Consider the following 18,916-nt stretch of genomic DNA (forward strand, 5'->3'; position numbering starts at 1 on the left):
TCATAAAGAGATGAGAAATCTAGGCTATTAAAGAGCTATCAAAGTGACACATAGGGGGCAGGGATTTTTCCTTGGAAAAATTTGAAACTTCTGTATCAAAGTACAATAAATTATAAAAATGAAGACACACTATTTAAATAATAAAGTCATCAAAATGGTTATATCCTATCAACAATAGGAATCAGAAAATATTTTTAAATGGTTTATTTTGAATGATTTTATGTTTACAAAAGTTGCAAAGATAACAGAGTTCCTTATTACCTTTCATCCAGTTTCTTTCTAGTGTTAATATCTAACATAATCATAGTACAATGACCAAAACCAGGAAATGAACACTGGTACAATATTGACTAAATTCCAGACATTTACCCTAGTATCCTGCCCTGTTTCTGTCCCAGGGTTCGATCCAGGATTCATATTGCATTAAGTCATCATGCTTTCTTGGTCTCCTGTAACCTGTGACAGTTTCTCAGTCTCTTCTTGTCTTGCACAACCTTGATGGTTTTGAGGAGTACCAGTTAGATGTTCTGTAGAAAGCCCCTCAATTTGGATTTGTCTGGTGTTTGTACATGATTAATCTGGAGTTATGGATTTTAGGGTTAAATACTACAGAGATGAAATGTGCTTCTCCTCCTATTATATCAGAGTTTACATGATATCAATATGTTTCTTTACTGATGATGTTAACCTTGGTTACTTGGTTAAGGTAGAGAAGAGTTTTAATGTTTAAAAATATTCATTCTCCACAGTCTTGCCAAGAAAAGATTATATCCCAAATATATTTTCCTAAACTTACTAATAAAATGAGTGCAGTAGCTGCTATCGCCTTGTACAAAACTAAAATAAGGAACAAAACAGAAAGAGGAGATAGTAGAGGGGGAGGGCAGGGGACAGAAACTTGGATCTGGGTTCCAGGGAGATCCCACCCCAGTAGTATGCTGGCCGTTGGGCCCAAGAGAGTGCACAGCTCAAATGAAAGGGAAGTCATGTAGAGCAGGCATGGTCTTGAGCAAGCTGTTTTTCAAAGATAAGGTTGGAACCGAAGGTCTTCCTGGAAAATAAAACAGGCCTTTAATTTTTTTTTCCTTCCAGAACTTGGTCTCCTTCCCCACCACATTTTATCAATGTGCGTCAGCTTGCTGAGCTTTAGGCACTAATGCATCTTTAGAGCAAGTATTTGATGCCCTTTTTAACATCTACTGGTACCTGATACTTGCCAGGCTCTCTACACATGCTAATTATAATCCTTAAAAACAGTCCAGCAAGGTAAGTTTGTTTCTTATTATCATTGTACACAAATAGGAAAACCAAGAAACGAAATGACTTCCAAAGTCTTATATCATTTATTTTATTTTATTTTTTTATAAAGATTTTATTTATTTATTTGAGAGAGAGAATGAGAGAGAGAGAGAGCACATGAGAGGGGGGAGGGTCAGAGGGAGAAGCAGACTCCCTGCTGAGCAGGGAGCCCGATGCAGGATTCGATCCCGGGACTCCAGGATCACGACCTGAGCCGAAGGCAGTCGCTTAACCAACTGAGCCACCCAGGTGCCCTGAAGTCTTATATCATTTAGAAAATTCCAGGACCCAAATTAAAATGCAAGTCTGTCTGACTCTGAAACTGTTGTTCTTTTTCTTTGGCTAACCAATTTTGGTTCTCTGCTACTTACTCTCTCAGGTATTACTCACATCCTAGAAAAAATGCTTGCCTTCATAGAAATATAAACAATTGTATATGTATATATGCATATGTATGTATATTTATGTTCATTTTTAGTTTCTAAATTATAAAAGCTATAAACAAATTTGTCCTTTTAAAAATGATTCATACCACATGGAACCACATAAAATAAAAATGAGCATCTACCGATTCACTTCCACTCCCATATCAATAGTTTGGTGTTCATCTTTCTGGTCTCCTTCTATACATTTATGTTTTTATATACACATATCTTATTTTTTAAATGTCAGCATCACAATATAATATACTTTATTAAAAACTTAACCATATGTCCTGGAGTATGAGTTTTACCTCTTTTTAAAAAATTTACTTTTATTTATTTTTAAATTGAACCATAGTAGACACACAATGTTACCTTAGTTTCAGGTGTACAACATAGTGATTAAACAACTCTATATGTTATGTGGTGCTCACCGCCAGTGTAGCTCCCATCTGTCACCACACAACTGTTACAATACCATTGACTATTTTCTCTTAACTCTTTATTTCTTAAGATGGTAAGAAATATTTCATAGTATAGACGAACCATGTTTTGATATTTTAACAGAGGATCACTAAAGATTCTTATTAAAAGATTGCAAGTCTAAGGATAAAAACTATACTCTGAAACTTCAGCATTATAACCAGCTAGGAAAGGAGATGCTTGAAAGCCTTTCGGAGAGTGTAGTATATAGATCAGTTCCCAGTACCTCAGGCCTTGAATCCAGCCTGCCTGGCTTCTTATCCCAGCTGCAATGTTTACTTTGTATGTGAACTTGGGTTAAGTTTAATTCTGTGACTGCTTTTGTTCTCTGGAAAATGTGGATTAATAATTACTTCATAGAGTCATAATGAAGTTATAGTGAGGGTTCTAAAAGTAGTGCATATGAAAGACTTAGAACAAAGCCTGGGGGGCATCCAGGTGGCTCAGTCGGTTAAGTGTCCAACTCTTGGTTTCCCCTCATGCCATGATCTCGGGGTTGTGAGATTGAGCTCTGCGTCAGGCTCCATGCTCTGTGTGGAGTCTGCTTAAGATTCTCTCTCCCTCTTCCTCTGCCCCTCTCCCTACCTCCCTCTCTAAAAAAAAAAAAAAAAAAAAAAAAAGAACAAAGCCTGGGACATAATATGGGCACAATAAATGTAACTATTGCTCTTATTAACTATTACTTCCCTCTGTGGAAACTCAAGTTAGGATGGATATTTCCGATTCTCCCCAACCCACTTGGGCAGTTTAAGCCTGTGGCCTGGGCTTTGTCAGTTGGATCCTCATACCTGGAATTAGATAATTTGGCAACAGTTATGCAAAATGCACAGGAATTGACACCCTGGGGGCTGGTTGTGAAGAGCAAAAATGGTGGCTTTTTAACTAGAATAAACTAGAATGTTCCTGTGCTGTCCTCTGCCTGTGAATCAGCTTGCCTTGGTGGGGCTTGTTTTCTGACCTTTAGTCTCCAGTCTTCAGTTAGTTTTGTGAGCTGCTCAGTACTCTTCCAATGAATCCCATTTTCTCCTTAAAAAAGATTTAGTTTCTGTAGTTTGCAACTAAGAAACTTGATGTTTCCACATCCTCTTTATACCCTCCTATTTTATTTTTATTTTTTTTTAAATTTTATTATGTTATGTTAGTCACCATACATCATTGGTTCTTGATGTGGTGATCCACGATCTATTGTTTTCATGTAACACCCAGTGCTCCATGCAGTACGTGCCCTCCTTGATACCCATCACCGGGCTAACCAATCCCCGCTCCCCCCTCCCCTCTAAAACCCTGTTTGTTTCTCAGAGTCCATAGTCTCTCATGGCTCATCTGTCCCTCCAATTCCCCTCCCCAATTTTCCCTTCCTTCTCCTAATGTCCTCCATGCTATTCCTTATGTTCCACAAATAAGTGAAACCATATGATAATTGACTTTCTCTGCTTGACTTATTTCACTTAGCATAATCTCCTCCAGTCCCAACCATGTTGATGTAAAAGTTCTCTTTATACCCTTCTTTAATCTCACTATTCATTCAAAACATTTACTGAAGACTTCTTATATATTGACAGTAAAGCTGGAACATGTGATATTGCTCCTCCTTAATAAATTCAAGAGTGTATCTAGGAAATGCACATTCACATTAGGATACCCTGACCAAAGTGCAATGGGTTTTTGGATCTATCACTGGATTTGGGGCATTTTTACAAGTCTGAATCATGAGATTGTTTATCTACAAACACACACACTTCTAGAGGGAAAAAGTCACTTTAAGCTAACCAAGAAATTAAGTGGCTACTTATCAACATTTCTAAGAGTTTTTTGAATTCAACATTTTTTTTTCTCAACTATTTTTCATGTGGGAAAAGTTGTATCAGCAGGTGTTGTCTGGGTGTAATAACTTGGCAATTTCTGTTCATGTTTGAATTTTTATGGGAAGTCCTTATCAAACTGGCATTGGATTATTCTTTGGGCTAAGGCAATCTCTTTATTTCCAATGAATGCCTTCTGCCTCATCATGCCATACCATCAGCCTAAGACTCTGACCCTCTGATCCGATGCAAACCCAACTTCTCATCTACTAAAAGGAAGCTTCAGGTTAAATGTCCTTATATGATTTTACTTTTTTATGTCAGCTCCCAGCTTTAAAGATTAGCTCACTTAACACCTGGCTTTCCAGGAACTACTTGACCCATTTATTAAGACCCTTTGTGGTCTGAAGCTCTTAACTGTCCATGACTTTTAGATTCTTGGCTCTGCTGTATTTTGATTCTTTTTCAGATCAGTGAATGTAAATGCTGCTGCTATGGAGATGATACAACACACTGACCAACAGAAAATGATTGCACTGAAGGTCTTCTGATACCAGCCTCTAGTTTACAGCCCCTATACTTCTGCCCATCAGGAACTAGCCAGCCAGCTTAATAAAAGATGTTCGATGTTGAATATACACGATAAATATAGGTTTTTTTTTTTTTAAGATTTATTTATTTATTTAAGAAAGAGAGAGAGCATGAGCAGGGGGAGGTACAGAGGGAGAGAATCCATTGAGCACGATAAATATAGGGTTTTTTTTTTTTAAGATTTATTTATTTATTTAAGAAAGAGAGAGAGCATGAGCAGGGGGAGGTACAGAGGGAGAGAATCCATTGAGCACGGAGCCCAATGCAGGGGCTCAATCCCACAACCCATGAGATCATGACCTGAGATGAAACTGAGAGTCAGACACTCAATAGACTGAGCCATGCAGGCACCCCCACAATAAACATAGTTTTTAAATAATATTGTGGCTTATGGTGACTACTTTTTATGAGGGAGCCAATGGATAAAGGCAGGCAGCAGGAAGAAATGAGGAAGTTTACAAATATATAGCATAAAAAAGGAGACTCATGGGCATTAAATTAATCTAAAACAATGTTCCTTTTATTGACTTTTCACCCATAAGGATTGTTTTCCTTTGGGAGGTTTATTCCTCCTTGAGAGCTTTGGGGCACTCTAAAACTGTATATATAGATCATATATATATAATTATAATTACAATTATACCATATATAATTATATGATTGTAAATTATAATTATAATATAACTGGTATATATTATACAATATAAAGTATAATTATAAATATGATTCCTATATTTTTCTATTTTCCAAAGTTTCTAAGACTACTATGCATTTTTACAGTAATAAAAAACCTAAAAACATTATTTTAAAATATTGATAGGTTATAGAGATAAGAAGGGATATAAGTTAAAATCTTTGCAAACTGTAGCTCAAAATGATTTTTTATTTCTCATTAGTGGAAAAGATAAAAGACCTGGAATTTAAATCTTGAAGCCAAGTAAAAATATTTAAAAACCTTAATGTACCTTATCTAGCTCGGGGATAACTTCTAACTTTGAAAAATTCTGTGCCTTAAAGTATAACTTGACTCATTATCTAATTTCTAGTCCTATAACAAAATTCACTTGTTATACAAATAAGTAAACACATAAACTTAGTCTTTAATATTTAGACCGAGAAATAAAGAAATTGTTTTCAGTTCATTAATACATTGATGACAGACTCTTCAGTTGCAATGTAACTAAATCATCATTAATAAAACGATAGATGGTATTGTCTCAGAAAAACAGATCTATATCATCCTCTGTACCATTATGTAGGCAAATGGGAATATCAACCTAATGGAAAGCTTTTTCGGATTTGGAGCAAATCTGTGTTTGGCTTGTAGCTGCTATTAAAGGGAGAGTCAAGTATTTGGGGAAAAAAATAGAAGAGTGATGTGGAAAAGTGAAATGTTCCTAAATAATTTATAAGTCAGATAAAAATCAGACCATGAACACAGACAGCGTATAAAGAAGAGACTGTTCTTATATGTACTATTTGTGAATATTTTAAAAGTCCATTTGTGAGACTTATGCCTAGTAAATGGATATTCATGAAATGACCCTTTCTTGACCATGGAAGATCTACAGTTATCTCCAATTTAAGTTGAAAATTAAGAGGCTAAATATATTGTTATCACACAATCCAGGAATTCCACTTCTGGATATAAACCCCAATGAAATGAAAGCAGTGACTAGAACAAATATTTGCATATTAATGTTCATAGCAGCATTATTCACAGTACCAAAAAGTAGAAACAACCAAATATCCACTCATGGATGAATGGATAAACAAAATGAATATTACCTTAAGAAAGAATAAAATTCTGATAGATGCTACAGCATGGATGAACCTTGAGCACATAATGCTTAGTGAAATAAACCAGATACAAAAGGACCAATACTGTATGATTCCAGTTGTAATATATATTAATCTGCTTTGGAGATCCAGAATTAATATTGGATTGATATATCAATGGATAATGGAAACTGGGATCCATTTTTATTAATTCATTCATATATGGATGCTGTGACTGTTTTGATTGGAAACAAACAACTGAACCAAAAATTGGTCAGTGTGGCATTTTCAGCTACATTAATGTTGAAACAAAAACAAACAAAAATCATGTGGATGGGTGACAGTTGAACAATAATTTAGCTGCTTATTGTTTATTCATATGACTTCACTGCATGGTATCTAAAAATACAAATCATTAGTTGTTTACCACCATTCTGTGTGAGGATTTGTCCTTAGTATTAAATATTCACCAAACTATATACAATCTGGTAGCTTTAGGATGTATTGATTGAGAAGATGCATAATAAAAAAGCTAGTGAGACTTCCATTCCATTTTTCTGTGCACTTGTATTTAATTATTTTGTCATAGGAGTATATGCACATGTCCTGTATTTCAGTTCATATTTACTAAAGCTGAGGCTTGTTATTGAACTTATCTAAAGGCAACTTAAAGGCAAAATGAGGAGAGAACTGTTTTTGTTAGTTATCGTGCAAATATAAACCTACTTCTTCCATGGTCTTTAGAAAGTCATGGATGGAGAAGCTTTGAAGTTAAAATGCAATAAATGTATTCATTCATTCATTCCCTCATTCATTCTTTCAAAAACTGCTTATAAGCCAAGGATCTAGGGATACAATATGAAATAAGACAGAGATGCTCTCCTCATGGTACTTTGGTGGGAAAGACAACAAACAAAACATTTTATCATATTATTTTAGCAATAATAGTAACAGCAAGTGGGTAAGTGTGTTTACATGTGTGCGTGCATGCGTGCGTGCATGTGTGTGTTGTGGGGAGAAGGAGGGAGAGAGAGGGAGAGAGCTTGAGAGAGAGAGAGACAGCGATTGGTGGGGTTGGGAGAAGAGATATTGGGGAAAATCTGGTGAGGTGACCAGTATTTGAGCAAGTTTGTATTCTACACCCGATTCCAATATGTGGTGGGTTTTTCACACCAATAGGCAATTCTTGAATACCAGCTGGTGTCCTACAATTCAATTCAGTTCTGTTACTGTCTAGGGGAACTAGCACCAGAGTCTACAGATTAAGGGCTCAGTGCCACTAGACTGACCACCTTTCACTTCGGATGCTGATCACAAGCCCAGGTTATCACCTGTTTCTGACCACCAGTTATACATTGAAGGCTCCAAGGACTCCCTCCTTGGATCCAATTAATATGCTAGAGACGCTCACAGAATTCAGAGAAATATTTTACTCACCTAAATCATGGGTTTATTATAAAAGGACATATAAGTCAGGAACAGCCATATGGAAGAGCTGCATAGGGTAACATATGGGGAAAGGACAGGGAGCTTCCAAGCTTCTCTGTGTGTGCCACATGCTTAACAACCTAGAAGCTCTTGGAACCCTGTCCCTTTAGGGTTCTATGGAGACTTTGTTATATAGGGATGGTTGATTAAATCAATGATCATTCACTAGCCTCTGTCCCCTCCTGGAGGTTGGGGGTGAGACTGCAAATTTCTACCCTCTAATCACATGACTCCACTGGCAGCCAGCCCCTATTCTTAGGGGCAGTCCAAAAGTCACCTCATTTATGTAACAAGATACATTGATGTCTCTCATCACTTAGGAAATTCCAAGGGTTTTAGGAGGCATAATACCACATGTCATCCCTTTGTCTTTGCGAAAAGATCCTTATAGCAAAACAGTCATAAAAGTTAAAAGATACTGGCACATTACTAGAATCTCATTCAGTCATTAATAACTATTCCAGTTCATCATCATATCATATGAAAATGCTGCGCAGGGCAGGCCCGCTCAGGTTTGCAGGCTTCCATTTGATCTTGTCAGCTTCCAAAAGCAAAAGTGGTCTCAGTAATGATACGGCTTACCATTTCAGGCATCTGGTATAACGAGTTAAGGGACAATAGTGTAATATTGAATTTCCCTCATTACATAACCCACATATTCGTTTCTTCCTTATGAATCATTCCTATTTCCAGCACTGTGGTTGCAGCCCTGGTCCTGTGACCACTACATCAGGGCAGGGGTGGGGAGAAGGTTGAGGTGATGTGGGGAAGATAATTTTAAAAGTATAGTTGTTATACCAGAGTCCTCCCCCTTTGGCAAGATTTGCATTGTCATGCTAACATTCTTCCCCACTTCCTCTTCTTCAGATCCACCAGAAAAAAACAGAAATCTAGTGGGGCACTCTCTTTTTTTAAATTTAATTTTATTATGTTATGTTAATCACCATACCATACATCATTAGTTTTTGATGTAGTGTTCCATGATTCATTGTTTGCATATAACACCCAGTGCTCCATTCAGTACGTGCCCTCCTTAATACCCATCACCAGGCTAACCCATCCCCCCACCCCCTCCCCTCTTGGGTGGTGGGGCACTCTTTAGCGAGCACACACTTGTGAAAACCAGCCCTTTGCTTGTATCTCTTGTTTTAGGCAACCAATGTTTTATTTGCTCATTCCAGTTCTCTATTTACACCTCTGAGGGGATATCTCTCTGCCCATTGTTGGATTTCATGGACTGTAAAGCATGTTCCTTGATCTAAGGAAATGACAGGTGCCCATCAAAACGGGTGCAATATCTTTTGGTCAGTTCTTTGACAGTACCCTGAGCATTTGAATCTGTCCGCTGGGTAAGCAAAGTGCAGCCGAGAGTCAGTGTCTATTCCTGTCAAAACTCATTTGTAGCCCCAAGGCTACCGGTAACGCTAGCTGTGATCAGGGCCTTCCCACAAGGGAATCTGTCACAGCCCACCGCAGTCTCTGTCTCCCTTGTTGGCAGACAGAACAGTTCTTCATGGCATTTGGTGCCTCGAGGTGCAATAGGACTGTGACTAGATTCAGCCCATCTCTGCCCTACTGCCTTACCCCTGTGTTCACTTATTTCATGAACCCACGTGGCCACCTCAGGGGAGCGCATGGAATGTCTGCTGTCAATTCTAGTCACTTTCCAGACTTAGAAAGTAGTTCTTCTAATGAGCATCAACGTGTCCTGTGAAAATGCAGCCCTCTGATTTCCACAGAGCCATGCTCCATAAGGTCATCCCTTTAAAATGCCAGGTTTCCATTGAGTCTCTGCCTGGCCACGTGGCCAAGCCATTGACCACTGCCTATGAGTCAGTAAAAACCCAAACATGGCTTTTCCCACTGTTCAGTTCTTCCATCACTGCTAGGAAAACCAAGGATTTCACTGCTAGGATCATCAAGCTGATCTTTCTTATCTTCTTCGATCAGAGTGGTGGATTTATAAACAGGATGCTGTTGTTCATTCACTTTGGAACTGCCATCCACAAACCAAGCAGCTCTCTGTCAGTCAGTCAGGAGCTCTTTGTAGACATTGCCTAAGGGACCATGGAATCCAGCAGCTCCTCACACAGGATACTGGATACCACCATGCCCACTAGAGGTTTCTCTGACATCATCAACTTAATTCAGGGTTCAAAATCACTTTATGTTCTTCAGTCTGGGGTAGCAAGGTAGTAAGTGCCATTCAAGTGGAAATTCTCAACCTCAAAGCCCCAGTGACCATCGCTGGAAGGTGCTCATGGGCCTTTGTTCTAAACTGCAGTCTAGACTCCACATAAGCTATCACACAGAGAATTTGTCTCCACCCTTGCTCCAGCTATGATTCCACACTGTGTGGGCTTGCATAATCTTCCTAATTCTCATTTAGCATGTCCAGTAAACATCGCTTGAGGGGCTGATTTACATGCCTTCTGTTTTACAATACTTGATGGGGGAAATATTCTCCAATCAGATACAATGTCCATCCCCATAATCTATTCAGGTAAAAGATACACAACCGCTTCACATAAAGCCAGTTCAAATATGTCAATTCTCCTACAAACTTTTACCTTAGTTTCATCAACTCTTACATCCCTAGCTACAGTCTCCTTTAGGACTTCAACAGGTTTTGGTTTTACCATACTAGGTCAGGGAACTGTTGCCCCTATGACATAATATCCATTCCCATAAGACATTCAGCTAAAGGAGACACAACTTCTTTATATAAAGTTTGTTAGGGGCGCCTGGGTGGCTCAGTCGTTAAGCGTCTGCCTTCGGCTCAGGTCATGATCCCAGGGTCCTGGGATCAAGCCCTGCATCGGGCTCCCTGCTCTGCGGGAAGCCTGCTTCTCCCTCTCCCACTCCTCCTGCTGGTGTTCCCTCTCTCACTGTGTCTCTCTCTGTCAAATAAATAAATAAAATCTTTAAAAAAAAAAAAATAAAGTTTGTTAAACATTCCAATTTTCATAATCCTATCAATCATTATATTCTTATGTTCTCTCAGTCTAATTGTAGTCCTGGTCAGGGCTTCACCAATGGGCTTTTGGACCACAATTCATGGGACTCCTATATCAAGGAATCCTGGAAACTTCTCTTCTCCACCCCCTGACCATTTTACCTATCTTGTGCAAAAGGCTTTGAGTCCCCAGCGTGGGGTTGAGCCAAGTGACTCTGGCCTTTTTATCAACCTTTAACTTAGTTAATCTGCCTATTCACTGCTCCAAGTGATTATTGGTCAAGTTTCTTATAGTAATTTCCACCTTCCAACTTTTAAAATTTCTTCAAACAGGGATAAATAGAGCTTATTTATTTGGGGCCCTTTGACATCAGGAGACTAGTGGGGAGTCCCTTTGGCAGCATCAAAACCTTTGTTTTAACCCCATCAGTGTCTGTTTTATTTATCCCTGATGGCAATGCTTCTTTCACTCCCTAGAACACTATCTTTCTTTGGTAAACAACCGCTCTCACACCCTTCACTATTAAATATGGTTTTCTTTGTGAAACCTCTCCAGAATTCCTAGATAAAGTTAGTCATCCTTCTCTCTGTTTCTAAGCACACCCCCCGCTATTTACATTTCACATTTTAATATCATTAACTGACAATAAACACTGTCTTTCTTATAGGACATGAACAACACCAGGGTAGGAACTAGATTTCATTTCTCCTTGTGTCCACAGCACAGACCATACTGTCTGATCTATAGCATTGGTTGAATTAATGTTTAGTGATATGAAGAGAGGAGGAGGGAAGGATGAAATAAAATGCAGATAAATGTAAAATGTAGAGAGAACACAGTACCAAAAATGTGAGTGCGAATGAGGATTATTAGATTCTTTTTTGAGAATATTAGGTTACACTGTAGAGAGGTTTTATGTTTTGTCTCTCACAGTACAAAACCCCTAATAGAGATCAGAGGGACTGATTTATATACAGTTGAAAGGATACAGAGACTACTGATTTAAAAAGAAAAACTACATATAAATAGCTCTTTTTTTATAATTTTGTTCAGGGTTGGCTATTATTTTAAGGTTGTTCTGGGCCATGTTGCTTAGAGTCAGTTTTCATCTTAGTAGATGACAAGAGCATCACATATGTTGGGACCAAGGGCAAGCAGCCCCAAAATGTCCCATTTGGGCATATTGACTATTTTGAATTAAAAGATACTTAAGAAGAGGGGCCCCTGGGTGGTTCAGTTGTTAAGCATCTGCCTTCGGCTCAGGTCATGATCCCAGGGTCCTGGGATCAAGCCCCACATTGTGCTCCCTGCTTGGCGGGAAGCCTGCTTCTCTCTCTCCCACTCCCCCTGCTTGTGTTCCCTCTCTTGCTATCTCTGCCAAATAAATAAATAAAATCTTAAAAAATAAATAAATAAAAGATACTTAAGAAACAGCCAGTGCAAGAAGAACACTCTACCAGCCTCTTTGTCTTCCGAAAGCAGGAGATAAATCTCCCATGTCAAAGGAACTATTCCTGTACCAGGAGATAAAGAGATATCCTTATTACCACAGATCTGGAATTCAGAGCTGAGAAGGCTGTATTAACAAACCACATACTTGTATTAATTTATTACTGCAGCTCAAATGTTCTTTAGATGTTTTTACTGATCACAGCTCCCAAGCATAAGTTATCTTTGTTCTGCCAATTTCTCACAGATTTATTGTTTCTTTGTCTAAAATGTATAAAAACTTCATGCCTTGTTAATTTCCATAGGTCTCAATTTCATTATTGGGCCTCTGTGCACACATAATTAAATTTGTTTTTTATTCCTGTTAATCTGTCTCATGTCAATTCTTAGACTAGCCAGAAGAACCTGGAGGGTATAAGGATAATTTTCTTCCCCAACATGTGATAATTATATTAATTATGAAGTCCAAACTCTTTTATTTAAGTATGAAAGCACTGAGGCACAAGGGAGTTAAGTGACATACCTGTGTTCCTTATTCTTAAGAGAATTTGATTCTGTGCAAAACTGGGAGACTCCTGACATCCATCTTCTTTTGAGTTCTTTCTAGAAAAAATTATAAAATCCTCACTCCCTAATATGATATACAAAGAAGTTTAAAACATGATTGCTTCCAATGGTTGAATTTACCTCAGTCTGGATGCCAAATTTTACATCTGGAGTTGAGGCTTGCAATCTTTAAGCAATGTGTGCTATTTGTTTATTTTCACTCTTGTGTAGTGCTTTGACGAGAAAGTTGCAGCCAGACGATTTGCATTATTGGAAGAAAAGAGAAATTGAGGGCAAAAAAGCCTAGAAGAAAGTGAAAAAAAAATATCTTGAGAGTAGGAATTTGCTCTACTGTTTCTTTAGTCTTTATCATTTTTTGTAAATTGCCTGTTAATTGCCTAAAGTTAAAAAGCAATAAAATAAAAAGAATAGTAAACAAGAAGATATCTAGGTGAGTTGATAATAATTCCAAGCTTTTCCTTGGGCTGACAGGGGAAAAATCAGAGGTAGAATTACATAGACATAGAGATAAAGATAGATAGATGGGGGGAATAAAGGAGAGGGTAGAAGACCAGGATGAGTTTGATCTGACACTCGTTTGCCTCTCCTATTGGCATTAATCCAACAGCTGTATGCCATCTGTTTTTCTATGTAAACTTATGGTGTCCCTGACCGTAAGACTATAAGCCTCCTACCTAGTGGTGCCCCATTCCCTGTGATCATAAATTACTACTCCGTACTTTCATTTGAAGCTTCCAGTTCTGAAGATCAACTAAATGCCAATAAGAGTTGATGCTTGGTAATAACAACAAGATTTATTAAGCTTCTTTCATGGTCATAAATCTCTTTAAATGCTGCATTAGTAATTATTTTTTAAGGTTAAAGAGATTTCTATAATCAGCAGTTATTACCAATCAAATTAATCCATGAATGAATTGATGAATATAGTGGTCAGTATGTGCCTGACATCATTCAAAAGATTACTTATAAACCACATGGGCCCTGCAGCAATCTCAGCTCTTAAACTAGTGCTTGGCACAGAGTAAGGAAACCACAAATATTGGTGGAGTGAATAAATTTGGACACAAAAACTTGAGACTCTTTTGTCACAATAGTGTCATTAAGGAACAAAGAAAAGGAAGAACATTTGAGGAAAATGAACTAAAGAGAAAAAGGGGAAAGGCCAGAAAGAAGGCAAAGATATACTGAGAAAATGATATTTTGGGAGAATGCACTGTCCACTCTTCAGCACATATCACTTTCTTATTCCCAACACTATCTGCCCTGATACATATTGTTATCTTGTTAGTAATTAAAATAATTATTGAAATTATTAGAATAATTCAAACTTAATTCAATTACTTTAAAATGTGCTTATTTAGAAATTTAATGGCTAACATTTTTAATAAACTTTTTCAAATTTGCCTCTCATTCTTGATCTCATGAAGCTTGATCACTTGGATATTAAGAATTCCATAAGAAAACATTCTGCTTTAATTTGAATAAATTGCCTAACTGGTTTGAGTTGCAATAAAATTGCTTTACTGTGGGCTTTGGTCACTATGCTCAGACCTAAGTTAGAGGAGAAAATCATGGTAGATGAAGGAAAGAAGAAAGAGGGGTTTGATTTATTCTATAAAACATGAGCAACTGTTGAAAGTGGATTAACACAATATTAACTAAGTTAAGGTCTGACTGCCATATGCAGAATGAATCAGGAGGTGGGGGCCAAGAATGAAAGCAGAGAGACCAGTTATTGCAGTGACAGACCAAGAGATGATAATGGTTTGGTGTAGGTTTATAGCAGCAGAAATGGAAGAAAATGCATTAAATGGGGAATTATCCCTCAGGGAAAGCCAACATGATTTACTGATAGACTGGATATGGCATGTGAGTAAAAGAAAGGAATTTTTATTTATTTTTTAAAAAATTTATTTGAGAGAGAGAGAGAGAGAGTACACACAAGCAGGCAGAGGGAGAGGGAGAAGCAGGCTCCCCACTGAACAGAGAGCCAGATGTGGGACTCGATCCCAAGACCCTGGGATCATGACCTCAGCCAAAGGCAGATGCTTAACCGACTGAGCCACCTAGGCACCCCAAGAAAGGAATTTTTAAAAAGCATCAGTGGCTTCTTCCTGGAGGAGGAGGCCAGAAGTCTGTTGGTGGTGGTGGTCAATGAGGTTGCCAGTGTAGACAGAGATCTGGGGTTCTGGCTCTTCCACAACGGGTGAGCCACAGCACGTGCATGCCCTTTCACCCCCTCTGATGCAGCACATCAAGGAGTATACAGATAAAAATATTCAGGAAGGCCCAACTGTCAAGCCTACACCTCCAATAAAAAAGAGTTACATGATATTTGGCATCAGTTCCAATGTGGTGATCTTAGCATCTGCCCTGCAGACAGGATGTCAAACAGCATCATCCTATGCAGTTTGGTCATGAGAATGAACTGAGAAAACTCAATATTGGTTTCTTAGACCTCTTAGATATTTTGATAAGGAGCCCTGGGAATATAAAATGAAAAGAGAAACCTGGAAGATTTTAAGCTGCTTTTTGTAGGTGTGTAGCACATTGAGAGAGACCTTGAGAATCACAGTGAAGGTGCAGAAATATTAACGTGTTGAAATAGTTACGTCTTTCAAAAGCATCTGCAACGAGTCATTGAGATGATTCACAATTGTTTGGCTTCTTTGCCTGATGATTTGCCCCATGTAGAAGAAAGGATGAGAGTAAAAATGGAAGCAATGGATGCTGGTGATAGAACTGATCAGAATGAACTACAGAAAGAAAATTCAGCTCATAGGAGAGACCAGATGATAAAGAAAGATGCTGCCTTGTGTGTCCTAATTGATGCAATGAACGAAAGACAGTGAAGGATGTTTCTTTTTCTTCTCGCTTTTCTTTCACTCTTTAAGTATATAGCATCATGTATCAGTTAATTTCCTTTTGGACAGCCTTCAAAGAGTTATCACTAGAAGTCACATAAATGTCTTTACTCTCCAACCTTATGAATTATGAGATGTCACAGGCAGTAATTGCACTTTATGGCAAACAGGCAGACTAGTGCACCTGCATTAAGCGTAATCACCTTAAAAAACAAGGTATTTGCAGCTATTGTGCGGAACGTTTCTGCTTTTGGAGTTGCAGTATCACATTAAAGATATCCTCAAAAAATAGCAAGCTTTCATCCTTAAAAAGTAGATCTGTCATTTGCTTTCAGAATGAGAGATAAATAAAGGATATCAAGTTATATAAATGTGAAATTATGAAATCTTTATTTATTTCACTTAAAAATTTGCTTACTCTAAAAAAGCAGTGTAACATGTTAAAAGAGAGGAACTCTGTGATCTTAAAACAGCAACTTTGTTTTCCCTCATGACGGCCCCTGCAAACACACTCCCTCATCCTCTTGTCCCTATCCTGAATGGGTCTCATAACTTTTTTGGGGTCACTCAGATAAGTCCTTGGGTTACTTTTAGTTACAGTCACTTTAGTAATTAACTATACATTTCCTTTAAAGCTGAACTCAGACTTGCTGAAGGCTAGAAGCCTGCAATGGAAAGGGGGTTTGGTGGCAGAGACTGCTAGATGTCCTCTGGAGATTCTTGCTCTCTGGACATACATCCCCTGCCAGGGACGACATGTCCCCAGCCCCCTTGCATCTAGATAAGGTCATGTGACTAAATTCTCAGCAATGGGTATAGGAATCCAGGCCTACCCCATAAAAATGTCTTGCTTGATCCTCCGATCTCTTCTCTCATCTGCTAATTGGATGGCCACACCCAGAACAACTTTGGAAGCCACTTGAAGGTGGCAAAGGGTCAGTCAGTTTGGGTCCTTTAATGACTGTGAAGACTAGGCCCTCTTTTCATTACCTTCACCCATCCGACCCCATCTGATTTGACTTCATGTGAGCAAGAAATCAACATGTTTTGAACACTGAGATTTTATCTTTGTTCTTTCTTCTCTTCAGCCCTGCCCCCACCGTCTTGGTGAGCAGCCTGCCTTGTGTTTGAGGATCTCAGTATTTCTTTTAAAGTAGGTCAGTGATTCTCCAAGTGTTGTCCTGGACTAGTGACATTAGCATCCCCTGGAGATTTGTTAGAAATGCAAATGCTCATGGGGCGCCTGGGTGGCTCAGTCGGTTAAGCAGCTGCCTTCGGCTCAGGTCATGATCCCAGAGTCCTGGGATCGAGCCCCGCATCAGGCTCCCTGCTCAGCCGGGAGCCTGCTTCTCCCTCTGCCTCTGCCTGCCGCTCTGCCTACTTGTGCTTTCTCTCTCTGTCAAATAAATAAATAAAATCTTTAAAAAAAAAAAAAAAAAGAAGAAATGCAAATGCTCAGACCTCACCCCAGACCTATTGAATCAAACTTTAAGGGTGGGGCCCAGCAAGCTGTGGTTTTAACAGGTCCTCACTCAGGTGATTCTGATGCATTTTCAAGATTAAGAATTGCTGGTAAAGATAATGCTTTTTTCCCCAGATGTCCAGTTTTGATTCTTCTCTCAGTCTCTGGTTTTCAGTATAACCATCCTTTTGCTCTATTAAGGTCTCCAGCCCCAGAGCTGACCAAGTTAGTTTATAATGGCTACAGGACGATTTCCCTAGAGACAGTCATGTATCCTTTTCCTTTATAAATCATGGGAGTTCCCAAGTAGAGCCCTCTTTATTAGACAGGCAGCCAGCTGGCCAGTCATATCTTTTGTTTTTTTTCTGGCATGTGTCTAGTATAGATCTTTGAGCTCCAGAACCTTCAAGGACACAGTCCAGGCTCTCTTAAGATTAAAGTGAAGGGGGAGGGAAGCCACCTCATCCTTTTGTGTGTGTGTGGGGGGGTGGTGCAAGCTGGATGTTGTATAACACGTAAGCAACTATCCAGAGAAACATCTTCCCTTCTTTGACCTCTACCTTTTTATAGCTTTGAGGAAGGTGTTGGGCTAAGAGGTGAAAAACCAACTTTTGGCTGCTTTGCAAATCCTTGTGCAGTAAAAAATGAAGTGAATCATAACATTGTTACTGGAGTCAAAGTATCATTTGTATATGGATTTATGAGTTTGTGTTGGGGGTGGATTAAGGGGGTAAAATTCCACGAGGAATTTTATATTTGAAAAAAAGAAAAAAGAAAAACGAAAAGAATAAAGGATGCTTTCTGTGTGAGAAGCTGGGTGAATAATGAAGTAGTTAACTAATATAGCAGAAAATTAGGGATGGGAAATCAATAATTGTATCCTCCTTATGTTTAACCACACTTACTCTATGGTACTAGGATAGAATCTAGTTTTCTAGTCTCCAAAGATTCCACCTACCATGACTGAGAAAGATGAGTACCCTGAGGTCTCTACCGAACTGAAGACTGAACTTGTAGGGGTTTGGAAAGACAGGTAATAATTAACATAAAATTGAGAAATATATAGTCCTAGTCCTACTAAACAGTTTAAGTGCATTTTGGTCCCACTTCATAATATTTTCTCTGTAGATTCTATTTTAGTGTATGGTCTTTGCTCAGGTTGTTTGGCCAGCAGAGCCCGAGGCAAGAACTTATGTGTTAACTTGATTGTGGAGTACAATTCCAGAGAAGTAGGAATGAGGGAGAAAGGAGTGAGACAAGGAGGGAGGGAAAGCACATGTGAACAAGTGCCTCACTAAGCTGGCAAGCGCTCTGTGGTGAGGGCGTTTGATTGATTTTGAGCGGTATCTGCAAAGAGATACTATATGAATCACCACATCAGAAGAGCATATCCAAGAGAAAGAAGATCTATCTGCCAGCTTTCTTCTTCCTGTCACTTTCTCCCTTGGTTTAAATCTTTAAATATCATCTGTGTTTTAGCAGCCAGGCTTTCTTTCTTTCTTCTTCTTCTTTTTTTTTTTTTAAGATTTATTTATTTTACTTAAGAGAGAGAGAGCACACAGTGGGGAGGGGCAGAGGGAGAGAGAGAATCCCAAGCAGACTACTGGCTGAGTGGGGAGCCGACGCGGGGCTTGATCTCACGACCCTGAGATCACAACCTGAGCCAAAACCAAGAGTCCGATGCCTAACCGACTGAGCCACCCAGGGGCCCCAGAGGCCAGGTTTTCTTTTTTTTTTAAAGATTTTATTTATT

General features: G+C 38.7%; 1 long non-coding RNA gene and 1 pseudogene across 1 annotated transcript; both read left to right on the forward strand.

Annotated features, from left to right (window-relative positions):
* The first annotated feature begins 1,091 nt into the window (after nucleotides 1–1,091).
* LOC145722837 (uncharacterized) lies at nucleotides 1,092–18,212 on the forward strand. Its single transcript, XR_014147405.1, has 3 exons — nucleotides 1,092–1,270; nucleotides 4,481–4,658; nucleotides 18,102–18,212. It is a non-coding gene; the product is annotated as an uncharacterized LOC145722837 (long non-coding RNA).
* Nucleotides 14,551–15,689, forward strand: LOC102731420 (mediator of RNA polymerase II transcription subunit 7-like; annotated as a pseudogene).
* Nucleotides 18,213–18,916: the final 704 nt, after the last annotated feature.

Source organism: Leptonychotes weddellii, chromosome 8 (genome assembly GCF_054177405.1).
Source record: "Leptonychotes weddellii isolate Sample4059 chromosome 8, ASM5417740v2, whole genome shotgun sequence".
Lineage (NCBI taxonomy): Eukaryota > Metazoa > Chordata > Mammalia > Carnivora > Phocidae > Leptonychotes > Leptonychotes weddellii.